The 17,480-nt window shown below is 49.0% G+C and overlaps 1 protein-coding gene across 1 annotated transcript in view; it reads right to left on the reverse strand.

Annotated features, from left to right (window-relative positions):
• TRIM24 (tripartite motif containing 24) overlaps positions 1-17,480 on the reverse strand; it is a 1,193,545-nt gene that overhangs the window by 814,617 nt on the left and 361,448 nt on the right. The window lies entirely within an intron of this gene.

Genomic DNA, 17,480 nt, shown 5'->3' on the forward strand with positions numbered 1-17,480 from the left:
GCACTGTGTAGTGGAGTACATGAGCTCCCCATCCCTGGAGAGACGCGTCCGTCGTCAGTATAATCTGTGGCACAGGCTCTTGGAACGGTCGGCCCTTGAAAAGGTTTTGTGGGTTCCACCAATGCAGAAAGTTGAATGCCCGACCGCTCACCAACGCTAGGTCTTTTAACTGTCCTTGAGCCTGATTCCACTGACGTGCCAAGCACTCCTGAAGCGGACGCACATGTAGTCTCGCGTGCGGGACTATGAAGATGCAGGAGGCCATCATGCCTATCAACTGCATGAACACTTTTGCTGGTAGCGAGTGTTGAGGTTTGTATTGTTGTATCAGCAATAGCATTCTGTTTATTCTCGCTGAATTTGGCTGAGCTTTGGCTGCCAGAGTGTTTATTGTCGCGCCCAGGTACTGTCGCACGTGGGCGGGCTGAAGATGTGACTTCGGATAATTCAGCGAGAATCCCAGACTGTGAAGAAGATGAATGGTGTGGGACATGTGCCTGGCACACTGCTGGGCCGTCTTTGCTTGAATAAGCCAGTCGTCCAGATAAGGGTAGACATGTATGTGCTGTCTCCTTAGGTGTGCTGCTACTGTCGCCATGAGAATTGATAGTGGGCAACCCAGTATACCCTTGAGGGTTTGGGCAAAAGATATGATTGGGTGAAGGTATCTTCACGCTACTGTCGCCAGGCACTTTGTGAACACCCTGGGTGCCGTCGTTACTCCGAAAGGGAGGACTTTGAACTGATAATGTTGATTTTGAATAGTGAACCTGAGATACTGTCTGTGTGATGGGTGTATGGGTATATGGAAATACGCATCTTTTAGATCCAATGTTGCGAGGAAGTCTCCCTGACTGAGTAAAGGCAGAACCTGTTGTAAGGTGAGCATATGAAAATGCTCTGACAGAATGTAACTGTTTAGAGGCCTGAGGTCCAGTAAAGGTCTGAGAGACCCGTCCTTTTTGGGTATTAAAAAGTACAGAGAGTACACCCCTGAGCCTCGGTCTTCTACAGGCACGAGCTCTATGGCCCCTTTTTGCAGCATGCCGACGACCTCCTGCTGCAATAAGTGTAAGTGCTCTGCGGACATAGGACGGTGTCTTGGTGGGATGTTGGGTGGAGTGGATGTTAATTCCAGACAATACTCGTACTGGACAATGTCTCTCACCCACCTGTCTGTGGTGATGGATTTCCAGACTGGCAGGAACTGTTGTAGTCTCCCCCCGACAGGTGTTATATGGTCGGGGGGCAGTGACAGGACGTCACTGTTTGTTATTGGCAGAGGATCTGGAACTGTTGTTTCCTCTGCCTCTGCCCTTGATGTTGTTTCCATGATATCCACCCCGGTTGTCCTTATTGTAGGTGGATTGTGTACTTCCCTTATTGTACTGTGTCTGCTGTGTGGATTGGCCTCTTGAAGGGCCCCTAGCATTGGAGCGACGAAAGGAGCCACCCCAAAACTGCTGCGACTGCAGAACCCCCATAGACTTTGCAGTCTCTGTCTTTTTTAATTTTCTCAAGGGTGGTGTCAACCTCAGGTCCAAATAGGTAGTCCGGGTTAACTGGCTGATTGAGGATAGAAGTTTGCATTTCTGGTTTGAATCCCGAGATTCTCAACCAGGCATGTCTCCTCAACATAACACTAGTGTTGATGGCCTTGGCTGCAGTGTCAGCTGCGTTTAGCGCGCACTTGATGGAAGCATTGGTGATAAGCTTTTCTTCTTGGATTAGCAGTTCTGCACCCTCCTTGTACTGATCTGGTAGGTGTTGCAACAGTGTCTCAAGGGTATCATAATGGGATCTGTCATATCTGGCTAAGAGTGCCTGAGTGTTGGCAATGCGCCAGATGTTAGCCACCTGCGCAGCCACCCTTTTCCCCAGAGTTTCCAGAACTTTCGACTCTTTGTCAGGAGGAGGAGCATCACCTGTAGTCTGGGAGTTTGCTCTTTTACGTGCATTCGAAACAACTAATGAGTCCAATGGCAACTGTCCCCTTATATAAGTAGGGTCCACAGGTGCCGGTCTATATTTCTTTTCAATCCTTGGGTTTAACACCCTGGCCCTAGCGGTGTCCTTAAAAATGTCACCAGCATGCTTAAGGACCCCTTTTAGCATGGGCAGAAAAATCAGAAAACCAAAAATCAGGCTGGCACGAATGGGTGGCAAATCCTTTTCATATCTTGGACCCTCACTTTGGAACACTCTTCCGTTGACACTTCGGAATGAAATCAATTACATGAACTTCAGGAAGGCCTTAAAAACCTGGCTGTTTAACATCTAAAGACCTGAATCAATCAAATCACTGGATCATTAGCGCCGGGAAACACTTTGATGGGTAGCTGTTGCGCTATACAAATGAACTAAATAAATAAAATGGGCAGGGTCTTGACTGTTCTTTCAGAAGTAGAAAAGGTGTCGACAAGAAAGTCTTCCTCCACAGGATGACTTTCATGTAGCTCGACGTCATGATTACTGGCTGCTCTTTCAATAAGGGCGTTCAAGGCAGTAGTGTCCTCGGTAGGAGATGTTTTCACACTATATACATGAGTGTCAGGGGCAGTCTGCGGATCCTTGGGGTCAGCCGGGTCTGCCCATGGTTGGTTTTGATCATCAGGATCAGTGTCCACATGATAAGGGTCATCTTCATGTTCGTCATCCCCTGCATCCACATCTGAGTATGTGGGTGAAAAAGTCTGAGGTTCTTGTCCATAGGAATGGAGGGGTTCCACAAGAGCCGGTGACGTTGTTGAAACCCTCTTTCTTCAAGGGAATCTTATATGACTCCATGGGAGTTTCTGGTATTATTTTCCTTTTATATATGGACAATCTACCAGTTCCGAGTCGATGAATTGTATCGACTCCAGTTCTTCAGGCTCCTCTGTAGCCTCCATTTCCGTTGACACTTTTTAATAGCGCCGATACCTCTTTTCGGTTCGAACATCTTCGGACGCACCGTCGGTGGCAACCCAAATTTGATTGGTGTCGACGTGGTCTGAACGTTTCTGACCAGCTTTGGCGTTGGGGCCTTCTTTGGCCCGACCGCTGTAGCCTTATCCTTGATGCTTTGGAGTGACTCCGACACTTCCTTGGCTATCAATGGATTCGGCTGCGTTGACTCGACAGGGTCCTTGGAGCCAGTCTTCGTCTTGTCCGCAGGCCTAGACCGAGGATCGATCCCGTCTTTCGATTCAAGTCTTTTGTGTGTGTCGACTCCTTTCGGCGTTGACCTTGTTGGTTCGACAGCCTTGACCATGGTCTTCGGTGCCCCAACCGTTGGTTCGATGACCTTCTTGAGCTTTTCGGCATCGACGGCCATTTTCTGTTTCTTCGGCTCCGAGCGGTTTGAGGCCTTGGAGCCGACCAGAGTCAGTTGCACTTTCGGTTTCGGCTTTGGCATTGATGCTTTCGGTTTAAATTTCTTTGGATCGACCGACGGCGGTTTTAAAACCGATGGCTCTTTATTAATGTTCGAAGCCGGGCGTTTATGCGGGGCTGTAGAACGAGACTGTAGATCTTGGGTAAGGCCTAGTGGCGATCCCTCGACCTGAGCCTTATTGAGTGCGTCATCGTCGGCCCCCGTATAGCCGGCTGGGCCTAGCTCTTCGCCCGAGCTATCTTCTACGGCCCCAAGGGCCTCTGCGTCGTCTCCTACCTCTTAGATGACGTTTTCGTCTTCTTCTTGCACCTCTTCGACTTCGGCGTCATACTCAAGGTCATGGCCCGAAGCCGTAGCGGAGCGGAATTCCTGATCCTCCAGATCAACAACCTCTTCGTCTTCGGTCCCGAAGATGTTTTCTGAAACAGACGCTTACCTTTTCGACTCCAATCGAGCCGCGTCAAATCCGAAGAGAGAGTTTTCTTCGACCTGAACCGGGCACAGGCCATACAGTTGGCTTTGTTGTGATCCGGGGATAGGCACTTGTTGCACACCGGGTGGACATCGATGTGCGGGTATTTTGCATTGCAAAGTGGACACCTCTTCAATGGGCATCTTTCCATTGTAGATCGAAGATCGGGTCGAGTGTCGAAAGAAACCGTCTGATTCCATGATGTCCTCTCGAAACAAAGTTACCAGTACCGAACGAAACGATACCGACGCTGTCGAAAGCCTTTTGGCTTTGTAGAAAGTTTTCCTAACTTGAGCTAAGATAGTAACATCCGAACCTAATGGTGGAAAAAAACAATCTGAGGAGGTAGAGGATGCCCATGCGCACTGTAGTCTAGGGGAGGAGCCACCTATCACGTGATACTTCGAAGACTCTTCCAGGACAACAATGTGCAATCATCGGGACCCAACACTAGGCAGCGATCTATGCACAGATATGAATTCAGCAGCCCACATGCCTCGAACCTCTCTGTGCTCAGGACTGTAGGAAGGTGGATATCGGACTATGGTTGCCCTCAACTTTTTGCCTAGTGTTTTGCTGGTTTTCAACATAGTTGGCCTGGGATCCTGCTATTCAGGACCCCAGGCTTCCTGCTCTCTCTGTTAAAATGGACTCCATGTACCTTAGGAACATATCTAATTGGATACTGGGTCACCTCATCAGCCCCTGTACAGTGTACCTTAGGTACCCAGGGCATAGGTGTACTCAGGGCCTACCATGGGCTGCAGCATGTATTATGCCACCCCTGGCTAGCCATCCAAACTGACACAACTGGCTGGTAACCCAGCAGGGGCAAGGTGGTGTAATCACCCTTTGCTATAGATATAGTATACCTATATCTAACCTAAAATGGACACATATACTCCTATAAGTCACTCCTATGGCAGGCCTTATCAATCCTGAAGGCAGAGTGCTTGGAATTATGTGAGATGGTGGTCTAGCATGAGCTGAGCCTGTCTGCAGCTTTCGGAACCATGTCCTTATAGCTGTTCCATGGTAACGCTATACCATATACTCTTAAGTGCATTATAATCATCGCGGTAATTGCTAACTTTGGCATAGCATCAACAAAACATGTCGAGTAAGGTGTCATACGAATTGGAATACTACCCCCTCGCCAGTTCTGGCGACGGGGGTAGCATTCCACCCTTTTAGAGGGACACGACATGTAAGTAACTAGAACCCCGGTTAAAGTTAACCCGAGCCTCAGCATCACAAAATGGATGCTGCTGCCACAGACACAAGTCTGACCTCCTGCTGCTGGGAGTCCTTCCAGGAACGGAGGCCTGGACAAAGGATTTTCTGCCTGGGGAGGTGCTAGCACCACCCCAGATAGGACTTTGTGTATCCAGATAGGCAGGGTTGAAAGGAATGAGACATGCCTGGGGCACACAAGGTGCCTCTGTGCATACCCCGGTTCAAACCAGTTGCTGGGGCACTCCAGCCCCAGCTCTGGTGCGAAACCGGACAAAGGATAGGGGGTGTAACCACCCCCCTTCCTGGTCCCACCCCTGGGAGGGACCTAGTCACAGTACAGCCCCCTTTAGGAGAATAAAGGTAGGCGCTGGTCCCATTCCAAATTAGATTACCCTGAATTGAAACTACAAAGAAAAAACTCTGGACTTTGACGTTCTGCTCCACAGAAGACTGAAGAAAATCTTCCTTCGGGCCGAGGAGTGACCACCCTGCATCCGCAGGCACCATCAAGCGTCCTAGCGGTTCACTTTGTCGTCCTTCCTGGTGGAACCAGACTTCAGAGCCCGACGAGACCCAGACTTCCAGACCTCTCTGACCTCTACCTACATCTGCAGCACAGCTGAGATCCGTGCGTGCGACGAGACACGTGGGACCGGCCATCTTGGAGAAACTGCACTTCGCTTCCAGCACGACTTCAGAGGCATCCTTGAGAAAGTGCTTAGGCGATTGAGAAGCCCCAGCCTCGAGCAGCTCCTGCACCGAAGACCAGCCCTCCAGCATCCACGAGATCTGTGTGGGACCCTTTTGCTTGGTTGCTGCACGACGTGTTGTCTGGTCATTTGACGGCTGGCTAGTGGCCTCCTAGACAACGATCCTTGAAATCTACACCGCCTGTCTGGTTTCTCCAGACTGGCCTTTGCTTCCTTCCAAAAGAGAAGCACCCCGGACCCTCCTGGTCCGCACCAGACGCCATCTTCTCTCACTGCGTGAGTTGCCTTTGCCAAGGCCTGTTGACTCCGAATCCGGATCAGACACCGCCCACAGCGAGATCATGCGTGGGACAGCTCGTGCCTCCATCCTGGTCGTCGAAGACACCTCCTGGTCCACGTGGCTGCAGAGTCAAGCGTCCACTCTTCACCTGACTGCGACAACAGCATCTGGTTCCTTCCTGGTTCCACTCCGGTCACTGGCTAGTGACTGTGAAAATTGTCCCCTCTGCTTTCAGGTCTCCATCTTCCTCGATCCGCCCTTGGATCACTCCAGACATCTTCCTCCTGGTTGCCTACAGCATCTTTTCTTCAAGGCTCTATTGACTTCAACGCGGAAACCCGACACACTTTCACACCTATGCACCTGCAGCCCGTGGGTGAGGTAACAAGAGCATTTCGGTGCTCATAGGTAGATTGACTCTCCTAGTTTCCAGGTATCCTGTAGTTTTAGTCGTAACCAGTCGGACCTGTCCTTATTCACCTATTTTGTAACTTGTTCGTGTCCATTGACTTTGTACCGCATCTCGCGTGTGAGTTCACACTCTGCACACGCACCCCGTGGGCCTCCTGCTCCTTACCTAAGGTTAGGGTAGTGTAGTCCCAGCGATCCTACAGCCTCTGGGCATCTTCATTTCTTCTACTTATACCATTTACTTAGTATATGGTTTGCTGTGCCCCTAGGGCACCATTGTAATTAGTGCGACTTACTGTATTTTTCTTAAGAGTTTTGTTATGTGCTTAGCCCTCTGATCTCAAAGAGTTCAGAGGTGTTTGTTAGTAATAAATATATTGTTTATTTTCATAACAACCTGTGTGGTGTACTTTCATCTGGTATTCAAGGGGTTATATGTGGTAAAACAGCTGGCTTCACATGCCAAAAGAGTTTAGCCTAAGACTGCTCTTTCCATGCTACCATTAGGATAGCTGGTCTATAAGGTTGACTTACAACCAATCACCATGAGGGTTGTTTGGAAGGATACAAGGTGATCACTAGAACTAGTGAGCATCATATATTGCAGGGATTTGGGACCCAGAAGCAGTACTTGGCCCTGGGACATCGTCCGCAATGAAAGCATAGGATCCAAGAGAATCCGTTTTTCTACCGAAAGAAGAAGAAGCTCTATGTACTAGTGCTGGCGAGGCCAGGACGTTACTATGAGGATCATTTTGTAGGGTTCAGCATTTAACTTCCTGAGGAGATTCGGGAGAAGAGGAATGGGGGAAAAGCCTAGACAAAGGCGCCTGACTATGCCATGGAAAACACTCCCCCAGGATCCCGGATGGTGATGCCAGCTTGCGAAGTACCGGCATTTCCTGTTTTCGCAAGCAGATCAATAGACTCTGTGTCCCATTGACTGACAATGTTGTCCATTGTCCTCTGATCCAGCTCCCACTCGTGGCAGACTGACTTATCAGCAGTCTCTTTGAGATTCTCTGGAAGATGCTCCGCTTTCAGCGAAACCCCATGTAGGATCGCCCATTCCCAGATAATGTGAGCTTCGACAGACAACAGACGGGATCTCGTGCCGCCCTGTTTGTTGACATAATGCATGGCTGTGGTACTGTCTGTTCTTATCAGAACTGAGGAATTTTCTATTCACGGGAGAAACAGGTGTAGGGCCACTTATCTGGAGGTCCTGTAATACTGCTTCCAAACCCTCCAGGGATGCATCGGTGGTAATTATCGGAGGAGCTGGGATGACCAAGAAGGAGAGACCCTGGGAAATGTTCTCCTTGTGAATCCACCATGAAGCAGCTTTTCTCATTGGTGTAGTGACCGAGATCATGTCCTCAAAAGACCACTGCACCACTGTAAATCCAGTTGCTCCTGGAGAGTATGCATTCGTAGTCTACAGTGGGGTATCAGAGGAATGCAGGACGAAATGGATCCCAGGAGGTATTTGTAGAGGCGAACTGAAAGTGATCTTCGTTTTAGAAGTAGACGGGCCATTGACATCAGTCTGGTTGGCCTTTCTAGTGACGGAAATGCCCTGTTCAAGGACGTGTCCAACATGGCTCCCAGAAAAATGACATTCGTGGATGGACTCAAGTTAGATTTTTCCCAATTGAGGGTAAGACCCAGACTCATGAACAGCATTCTAATGGCGGTCACTAAATTCCTTGCTGAGGTTTTGGAGGGCGCTTTTAGCAACCAGTCATCTAGGTAGGGGAACACCTGGTACTGCGGTCTTCAAAGAAAAGCCGCTACCGAAGCCAGATTTTTAGTAAATATTCTTGGTGCCGATCTGAGGCTGAAAGGGAGGACTTTGAACTGAAAGTGGCTCTTGGCTACTGTAAAGTGAAGGAACTTTCTGTGCAATGGATGAATGAAGACGTGAAAATATGCGTCCTCTAAGTCCAAAGTGACCATGAAATCTTCTGAATTTAGAAGTCTAAGTATATTCTGTAAGAGATCATTCGGAATGACTGCTTGATGAGATTGGTATTGAGCTCCCTCAGATCTAGGATAGGAAACCACTTTAACAGTCTTTCGAACCAGAAAGAACCAAGAGTAGAATCCCTTTCCTCTTTAGGAGAAAGAAACCGGTTCTATTGCTCCTTTCTGCAATATTTGTTGGACTTCTAGGCGCAGGAGACAGATGTTTTGTTAAGTGGGTGCGAGGAGGGGTGTTTGGAGGAGGACGAAGTAGCTCCAACATATGGCCAAATTGAACTATACTGAGAACCCAACGATCTGAGGTTATTTGTTGCCAATTTTGGAAGTAGAGAGAAATCCTGCCCCCTACGAGTGTTCGATGAGGGGAAGAAACAGTAGTCCGAGCCTGCGAGCTGCTACTGACTTCTTGAAGAATGTTTCCCTTGACGTCCTGCTCTGCCTCTGGGCGCCAATTTAGAATAGGTCGTTGACTGACCTGTTTGCTGATTGTACAGCGGACGGTAAGACTGTGTGGCAGGTGTATACGAGGGGTACCTATATTGCTGGTAACCTCCTCTGTATGAATGAAGCCTTCTACCCATTGCTACTCGAAAAGGAACTTTGCAATATTGAAGCGTCCCCAGCGACTTCGCCGTGTCTGTGTCCTTTTTAGGTCGAGCTGACGTGGCATTCATGCGAAAGCATGAATGCTGTCAGCTCGACGACTAATGTTACCCGTATTTGGGAAAGTGGACAGCAATCAGACGCGCGCCTTTACATTGTCAGATTTCACCTCTGGAGCGCGCTGCTTGCTGTGTGCAGTGTCAGTTTCGGTTTTCATTAGTTTCGTTTTCCCGAGCCTGGCTTTGAATGAACACGCTTGCTGTGACCATTATCTGTAATTCTGGCTTTTGAATAACATGTCCGCTGTTAGCATTATTTGTAAAGCAGGCTTTAAATTATTATTTGGAAGCTGCCTCGAAACGAACATGCTCATTATTTATGAAGCTGTCTTTTTATTATTATTTTTTGGGCGCCATGGTTTTCTGCTGAGCATTATGCACGTAATGTTATGTTTTTAAACGCTCCTATCCTTTTGAAAACACTTCTTTGCAGTGCTCTCATGTCTAAAGCCATCAATGGGTCAAACTGCGCCTCGTAATGACCATGCTCATTATTTATGAAGCTGTCTTTTCATTATTTTTTGGGCGCCATGGTTTTCTGCTGAGCACTATGCACGTAATATTATGTTTTTAAACGCTCCTATCCCTTTGAAAACACTTCTTTGCAGTGCTCTCATGTCTAAAGCCATCAATGGGTCAAACTGCTTGTATTTTTATTCGCAGGAGCAACAACACTATCAATCCAAGTTAAACACTGAAGGCGAAAACTCCAAAGGCATTTCCCAAGTGCCATGTTTTTAAGTTAAAATTTAACATGAGGTCAGAGTTCCTGCTGCCCTATTCTTCCCTTCGAGCACAAACAGACATCATTAAAATACTGGCTTGAAAAAAGCGTAACATGTAATCTGGACTCCTAATACTCCAGGCGACATTACCGGGCACGCTTAACGTTGTGGCCGCACTACTACTGCTGAAACGCAAGCACGGAGCCCCACTCACCGGGACTTCTACTCCGCAGGACTCTTCCGGGGAGACAACGTGCCCAGTCAGGTCCCGCTCCGGGGCTGCTCCCTCCGGCGTCAATGGGCACAGGGACACTGGCACTCCGCTCCTTGGCTTCCCGGGCGGAAGCCGGCTGCACGCAGGGCTCTCCTCTCTCTGCACCGGAGCCTTGCGCCAGCCATTGCAGCCTGCCTCGTGGGAAGCTCCGGTCGCGCTCGACTTCCTGCTTCTGGTCAGGCCCCGCCTCTGTCTCGAGGAGGGCTGCCTGACTTCCGCCCAGCCCGGGCTGCTTTCTTGTTCTGCTTCCTTCTCATTCACTAAATACTTGCCCATTTAACTGCATACATTTGGGTCCTGCTGTTCTGAACTGCATTTACAAGATTGTATTCCCAGTATTTGCCGTGGGCCACTTTAACTTTTATTTCCAAATTTGTGAATCGTAAATCCTGTGGGAGGCGGCGGTTGTGGTTATGCGCAGGTAGACACCGGAGAGTTATTTACATTTCTGTCTTAGCAACCAAAGGGTCTTGGCTATGGCAGCATATTGTAGGTTTCCCTGAATTTTAGGCACTGATTAACAGTGATGGAGTGCCCCGAGCTCCTTCTTGAACTCCGTGGCAGTACCTATTATGTGCGACGTGAAGTCGACTGTTGCTTAGCAATTTCGATACACAGTTGGTGCTTAAGCCTCAATGGTCCAAACACGCATTTAGCTGCAGGGTATGTGACCAGTATCCTAACGACCCTTTCAGGAGAGGCCGGGCGCGCGCCATGGGAGCTGACAGTAAGGTGCTTGACTGGTGGCTGCCCTGTATGTGTCTCGCTGCATTCTTGGGATGCGAGCTAACTATGCGTAGGTGCATTTATCTTATGGAAAGTACATGCACAGGCATTTTAAGTGTGTTCATCTTGCTGCTAATGGCGCAGGCCTAGTTTTCATTGAACCAGTAAAAACATATTCCGCTTCAGTCAATCGACTAGGCGCGGCCACTGATCAGAGACCAACATGGAATTAGCTCTGCAGCCCAGGCTGGGGCCAGAATTTTAAAGTCACTATCACTAGCCATACTTCATCCTTTAAATTGTATTATTTTGTGGTGTTGGCATTTTTATACCTCGCAGTCTACCCTTAGTGTGGCATCAGCCAGCAGCGTGAGTTGGCTGAATCCACCAAATTAAAGCAAATGTAATGAGCTGCGCCAGGAAAATGAAACAAGCTTTCTGTAGAAGTGTTTACTAAATGCAGTGATTTCTGTCGTAGATCGTTTTCAGCCCCCAGTGTGAGACGTGTTAAAATACTGTTAGCGACGGTGTGGGCGGGCCCTCGGCTTTAGTGTCTCTGTCAGTGACGCGGAGCACAGGTAACCACAAGCAGACAGCCCCGCTGGAGGTATGACTGCTTCCAGGCACAGCAGCGTCCGCTCCGTGGGGCACGCCAGGTCCCGGGGTGCCGGTGCTCTCCCCGAGGGGGGCGGCTTCGGATTAGGCACCACGATGTAGGCCCCCTGGCCTCTCCTCCATTTCACCGGCAGTTCTTGCATTTTACAATGTCCTCTGTGGAATCCGTGCATGAAGAAGAAAGCTTTGAATATGACTCTGAACATGAAGGCAGGGCAGTGCACGGCGACAACCCTGAACAACTGGGCTTTGCGGAAGAAGGTAACTTTGTTATTTGTAATATCAATACATATAAGTCACGTAAATACAACACATATTGCATGAAAAAAATCCTAAAGGTGTCACATTTGCGAAAGTTAAAACTATTGGCATTGTAAATGACAAAGCTATTAATTTCGCTATTTTCAAAACCAACACATAAATAAAATATGTGTCATTTACAATACCAATAGCTCAAACTTTCCTAATGCAAGACCTATTGCATTGCAAATGCTTGTTTATGTCTTGGAGAGCGTTGTCCCCATGTTTTACGAATAGCGCTTCTCCATATTGGAAGGTCTAATATTTTGTTCTGGACTTATGGTCTAAACGAGGTTGCTCGAAGCCAACCCTGGCGAAGTAGGACAGCTGCTCCCGCCAGGGAACGAAACGCAGTTGTAGCGATATCCATTGCACAATCAAGGACATCAGAGGAGGCCCTCTCTCCTTCCAGGAGGATCCTTTTTGCTTTGGACCACAGTGGCTGGGGTCTTCATGACTTTAAGACCCTCTTCCCAAACAGGATTTCCAATGGGGATGGTTCGCACCGTTTTCTTATAGAGTTCCTTAAAATCATACAAGAAACTGAGTGTGCGCCGAGGGCATAGGCAGATCAAACCTCTTGCCGCCCTCTCCAGCAGACTGTGGACACCACCTACGTCCCCCAGCAGAGAATCCACAGGAACAGGTGAAGGGGAAGAAGGAGTAGGGATAATGTTATCATACCACTGCCTGTGCAGGTCTGGGAGATCTGTGTCCCCTAGATCATCATCGGATGTATCTTGTTGGATAATAGTAGTAGTTGGTGGGGGATCCTCTAACATTTGCAGCGGAGGTGGTGGAATCCGGGGGGTGGAAGGCACTGAGGCTGGTCTAGTGGGAACAGAGTCCTGTTCCAGAACCGAAGATTGTGTCGGAAATCTCCATATGTAGTCTGAGAGCATAAATTGCAAGTCAGAAATCAATGAAGATGGTATACAGACCATCTCCTCTTGATATCCTCTATGGTAGTCCCTGGGGAGGCTCATAGTCCTGCTCTCCTTCATATCCCTCTTCAGAATCCTCCTCCTGGCACTTAACATGCAGCTCCGAAGGGCTATGGGCATAGCTGAAAGGACCATCATCATCCGAGTCCAGGAGGTGAGGGGGTAGTAGAGGGGTCATCTTACTGGGTGAAGTGACTTCAAGAGTCACATGGCGCTTTCTGTCTCTCTCTGCAGAACTTTTCATCCCCGTATTATTATTATTATGTTTGCACTTGTAAAGCGCGCTGCTACCCGGAGGTTTCCTGGCGCTGTGCAACGCTGGGGAACCCGTCCTGGCTTTCCCTGTGGGATGGTCCCTGCTGGGAGTCCCCAGGGTGGAGCCAGGCATCCCCGGCGTTGGGGGGGGGGGGCCGTTGTGGAGATTAGGCAAGCTAATGCCCAGAGTTGCCGAGTGGGACCCCCAGATTAGAGTAGGCACCGAAGCGAGAATTATAGGGTCCGCTGACCCAAGTCCACGACCCTGCCGCGTCGGGAATTGAACCCTGGTCCCGGCCGACTTCTGCTCCCGGGTCTGCCGCCTCTAACTGGTGAGCCACACCACTCCGTACACGGTGTCGTCGACAATGAAGATATTGCATCGACAGCGCTGTAGTCAATATCATAGTCATTAGCGCTGCCGTTGTCGTCCTCGTCACCGCTGTCCTCTTCGGCGACGTCATCATTGCTGTTGGCGTCGACAGCTTTGTCGTAACTGCCATTGTTGTTTCCGTCGTCCATGGAGTTGGAACAGTCTTTGTCGACAACATCAGAGCTCTCGGCGACGATCCAGTCGAAGGAACTGAGGAAAGCTGAAGAGACTTGTCACTGCGGTGTGGTTGACTGCTTCGCCGACGGTGGTAATGCAAATGCTACTTACCAGTATGCATCTGTTCTTGGCATGTAGGGCTGCTGACATTCATATCTGTGCATAGTCCGCCGTCTTCGAAGTATCACGAGATAGGTGGCTCCTCCCCTGGACTACAGTGCGCATGGGCATCGCCTCCATCCCCAGATTGTTTTTTTCCGCCATTGGGTTCGGATGTGTTTCGGTTCCCTCTATCGGAACCGATAGTTGTTCTACTTTTTCCTCAAGATGAACAGAGGAGTGTTCCTTGAACACTTTTCTCCCCTCAGGAGGGGAAGGTGGAGGAACAGAGCATGACTTCCTCACTCCACTGTCTCCTCCACTGTCTCCTGTTTTAAGTCCCTTCCTCTCCTTGTCACCTCGGTGAGGAGATGTAGTTGGACTGAGCCCGTCAGACCCATAGGAGGTCTTTTTAGAGGCTTTCCGAGGGAGCTCCTCAGAAGAAGTATGGTCAGACCTTCCTCTTTTTTCAGATCTTCTAGAAGACGAAGCAGATCAGGCCTCATCACTGTCGTCACTAGACTGGTACATTGCGAAGGGGTCCCAGTACACGTTCATTTAAAACCAAGAAAATAGGAAAAAAGGTTTTTTAGAAACAAACATAAGCCAAGTCAGACAATCGTGACGGTAAACCCTTGTTGTGTTTGTAACGTAGTCTCTTTTTTAAAACATTCTGTTGGTGCCAGTATTAATCCATTTTCACACATTTGTTCTTACCCTAGGCACCAGCCCCCCCTCCACTCTCCTGTCCTGAGGAAGACACCCTTTAAGGCCTTTACTGATACCTAGACCGTATTGGGGTCGAAACGTCAACAACCTGTCAATCTGCCAGCATGCGCCTCAGTCAAAATACGCTCATGAAGGCTTTCTAAGCATGGAGATGATAAAAATTGTTAGACATATGTTGTTTTTATTATGGCTTTATATGGAAGCCAGCTATTTGTACTTGCCTTTTGACTAAGGTCACTTGACCTGCACCTTGCTCTGTTCCTGGAAAAAAAAAAACCCTGCACCCAATTACACTGACCCTTTTCCCCCTTCCTTCTCCCTCACCCCTTGGGGCACTATTGTGTTTTTTTGAATAAGCAATGTAATGTTGATGCAAGGTCCATTGTGATTAAACAACAGTGTACCGGCATGAGTGTCTGACTTGGCTTATGTTTATGTTTCTTAAAAAAAAATGTCCTTGTGTTTAAATGAACGTGTACTGGGACCCCTTGAAAATGTCCCAATATACACCCAGGTCCCAGGGACATTAATTGGGTTTACCCTTCTTGGTAACGTCACTAGAGACTGGCTCTCTTCTGGATTTTAGCTCCTGGAGCGAGGTAATGCAAATGCTACTTACCAGTATGCATCTGTTCTTGGCATGTAGGGCTGCTGACATTCATATCTGTGCATAGATCGCCGCCTAGTGTTGGGTCCGGATGATTGCACATTGTTGTCCTGGAAGAGTCTTCGAAGTATCACGAGATAGGTGGCTCCTCCCCTGGACTACAGTGCGCATGGGCATCGACTCCATCCCCAGATTGTTTTTAGCCATTGTAGCCAAGATGGAGTGAAACTCAGTGAATGATGACCATGCCATGAAATGATATGTGAGCACTGCAGCTGCTACAGGCGCCGGGGAGGAGGGCGGGCGAAATGAATGTCAGCAGCCCTACATGCCAAGAACAGATGCATACTGGTAAGTAGCATTTGCAGTTCGAGGCATGTGGGCTGCTGAATTCATATCTGTGCATAGAATACATAGCAGTCCCTCCATTAGCGGCGGCCGCCCGTGCCAGCTGCAGCAGTTTGGAAAAGTGTCTTGAGAACAGCCTGCCCTACAGCTGCCTGCTGTTTGGAGTGCACGTCTACACAGTAATGCTTAGTAAATGTGTGTGTGGTAGACCATGTGGCTGCTCTACAAATGTTCTCTAAGGGAATGTTTCCAAGGAAAGCCATAGAGGCCCCTAACTTTCTGGTGGAGTGGGCTCTTGGTGGAATTGTAAGAGTGCGTTTTGCCTTAGCATAGCAGATTTGAATACATTTCACGATCCACCTAGCAATACCAGCCTTGGAAATAGAGTTACCTTTGTGATGTGGCGCAAAGGCAACAAAAAGCTGCTTAGTCTTTCTAAAATCCTTGGTCCTATCAATGTAATACATCAAGGCCCGCTTAACGTCAAGGGTGTGGAGCATCCGCTCCGCCAGTGACTCTGGATTTTGAAAGAACACCGGCAACTCAATGGTTTGGTTGATGTGGAACTGAGACACAACCTTGCGTGGAAACTTAGGGTTAGTGCGTAGCACTACCCTGTTTGAATGAACTTGGAAGAAAGGCTCTTGGATTGTGAGGGCTTGCAGTTCACTAACCCTCCGTAGCGATGTAATCGCTACAAGGAAAGCCACTTTCCACGTCAAGAACTGAATCTCGCAGGAATGTAGTGGCTCAAAGGGAGGACCCATCAGTCTTGTAAGAACCACATTGAGGTTCCATTCAGGAGCTGGTGGAGTCCGTGGTGGAATGACTCTTTTGAGGCCTTCCAGAAAAGCTTTGATGGCAGGCACCTTGAAAACTGAAAGGTGCTGTCTATTTTGGAGGTATGCGGCCATTGCAGACAGGTGAATGCGAATGGAAGTATATGCCAGATTACACTTGTATAGATGGAACAGGTAACAGATGATGTTCTGAATAGAAGCATTTAATGGATCAATGTTGTTTGCGCAATAGATGACAAACCGTTTCCATTTTGCCGCATAACATGCTCTCCGGAATGATGTCCATGCAATTGGGAGGAAGGTTGAGGTAGCCGAATTCTAGGACTTCAGGAGCCAGATCGCCAGGTTGAGCTGTTGCCGATCTGGGTGCTGAATGTCGCCATGGCTCTGCGTCAGAAGGCTGGGTGTGAGATGAAGCCTTTGATGCGGTACCACGGAAAGTTCCAGAAACGTGGTGTACCATGGTTGGCGAGCCCACGTTGGAGCAACTAGGATGAGGGTCATCGAGTGCTGCCTGAGCTTGCGCGCCACCAGCGGTATCAGAGGTGCTGGGGGAAAAGCGTACGCAAATATGCCTGACCAGTTCATCCATATCGCATTGCCCTGCGATTGCGGGTGTGGGAACCTGGCGGCGAAGCTTTGGCATTTTGCGTTCTCCCTTGTGGCGAACAGGTCGATCTCTAGATGACCCCACCTGTGGAAGTACGGTTGGAGTACTAATGGATGTATCTCCCACTCGTGCATTTGTTAGTTGTGCCTGCATAGCAGGTCCGCCATTTGATTGTCCTTGCCTGGGAGATGTTCTGCCATGAGGAAAATGTTCCTCTGAATGGCCCACTTCCACATGCCCTGAGCCAGATGAGACAGCTGCGGAGAGTGAGTGCCCCCCTGTTTCTGAATGTAGTACATGGCCGTCATGTTGTCCGTCCGGATCAACACGACCTTGTTGCACAGATGTACTTTGAATGCCTTTAAGGCCATGAAGATCGCCATCAGTTCTACTACATTGATGTGCATCTTCTTTTGCTGTAGTGTCCATAGTCCCTGCACAGTGTATTGGAGTACATGCGCTCCCCATCCCTGGAGAGAAGCGTCCGTTGTCAGGACAATCTGCGGCACAGGCTCTTGAAACGGTCGGCCCTTGCAAAGGTTTCGTGGATTCCACCAATGCAGAGAGTTGTATGCCCGACCGCTCACCAACACTAGGTCTTTCTACTGCCCGTGAGCCTGAGTCCACTGACGTGCTAAGCACTCCTGAAGCGGACGCATATGTAGCCTCGCGTGTGGGACTATGGAAATGCAGGAGGCCATCATGCCTATCAACTGCATGAACACTCTTGCTGGAAGCGAGTGTTGAGGTCTGAATCTTTGGATC

This window comes from Lissotriton vulgaris, chromosome 1_2 (genome assembly GCF_964263255.1).
Source record: "Lissotriton vulgaris chromosome 1_2, aLisVul1.2, whole genome shotgun sequence".
Taxonomy (NCBI): Eukaryota; Metazoa; Chordata; class Amphibia; order Caudata; family Salamandridae; genus Lissotriton; species Lissotriton vulgaris.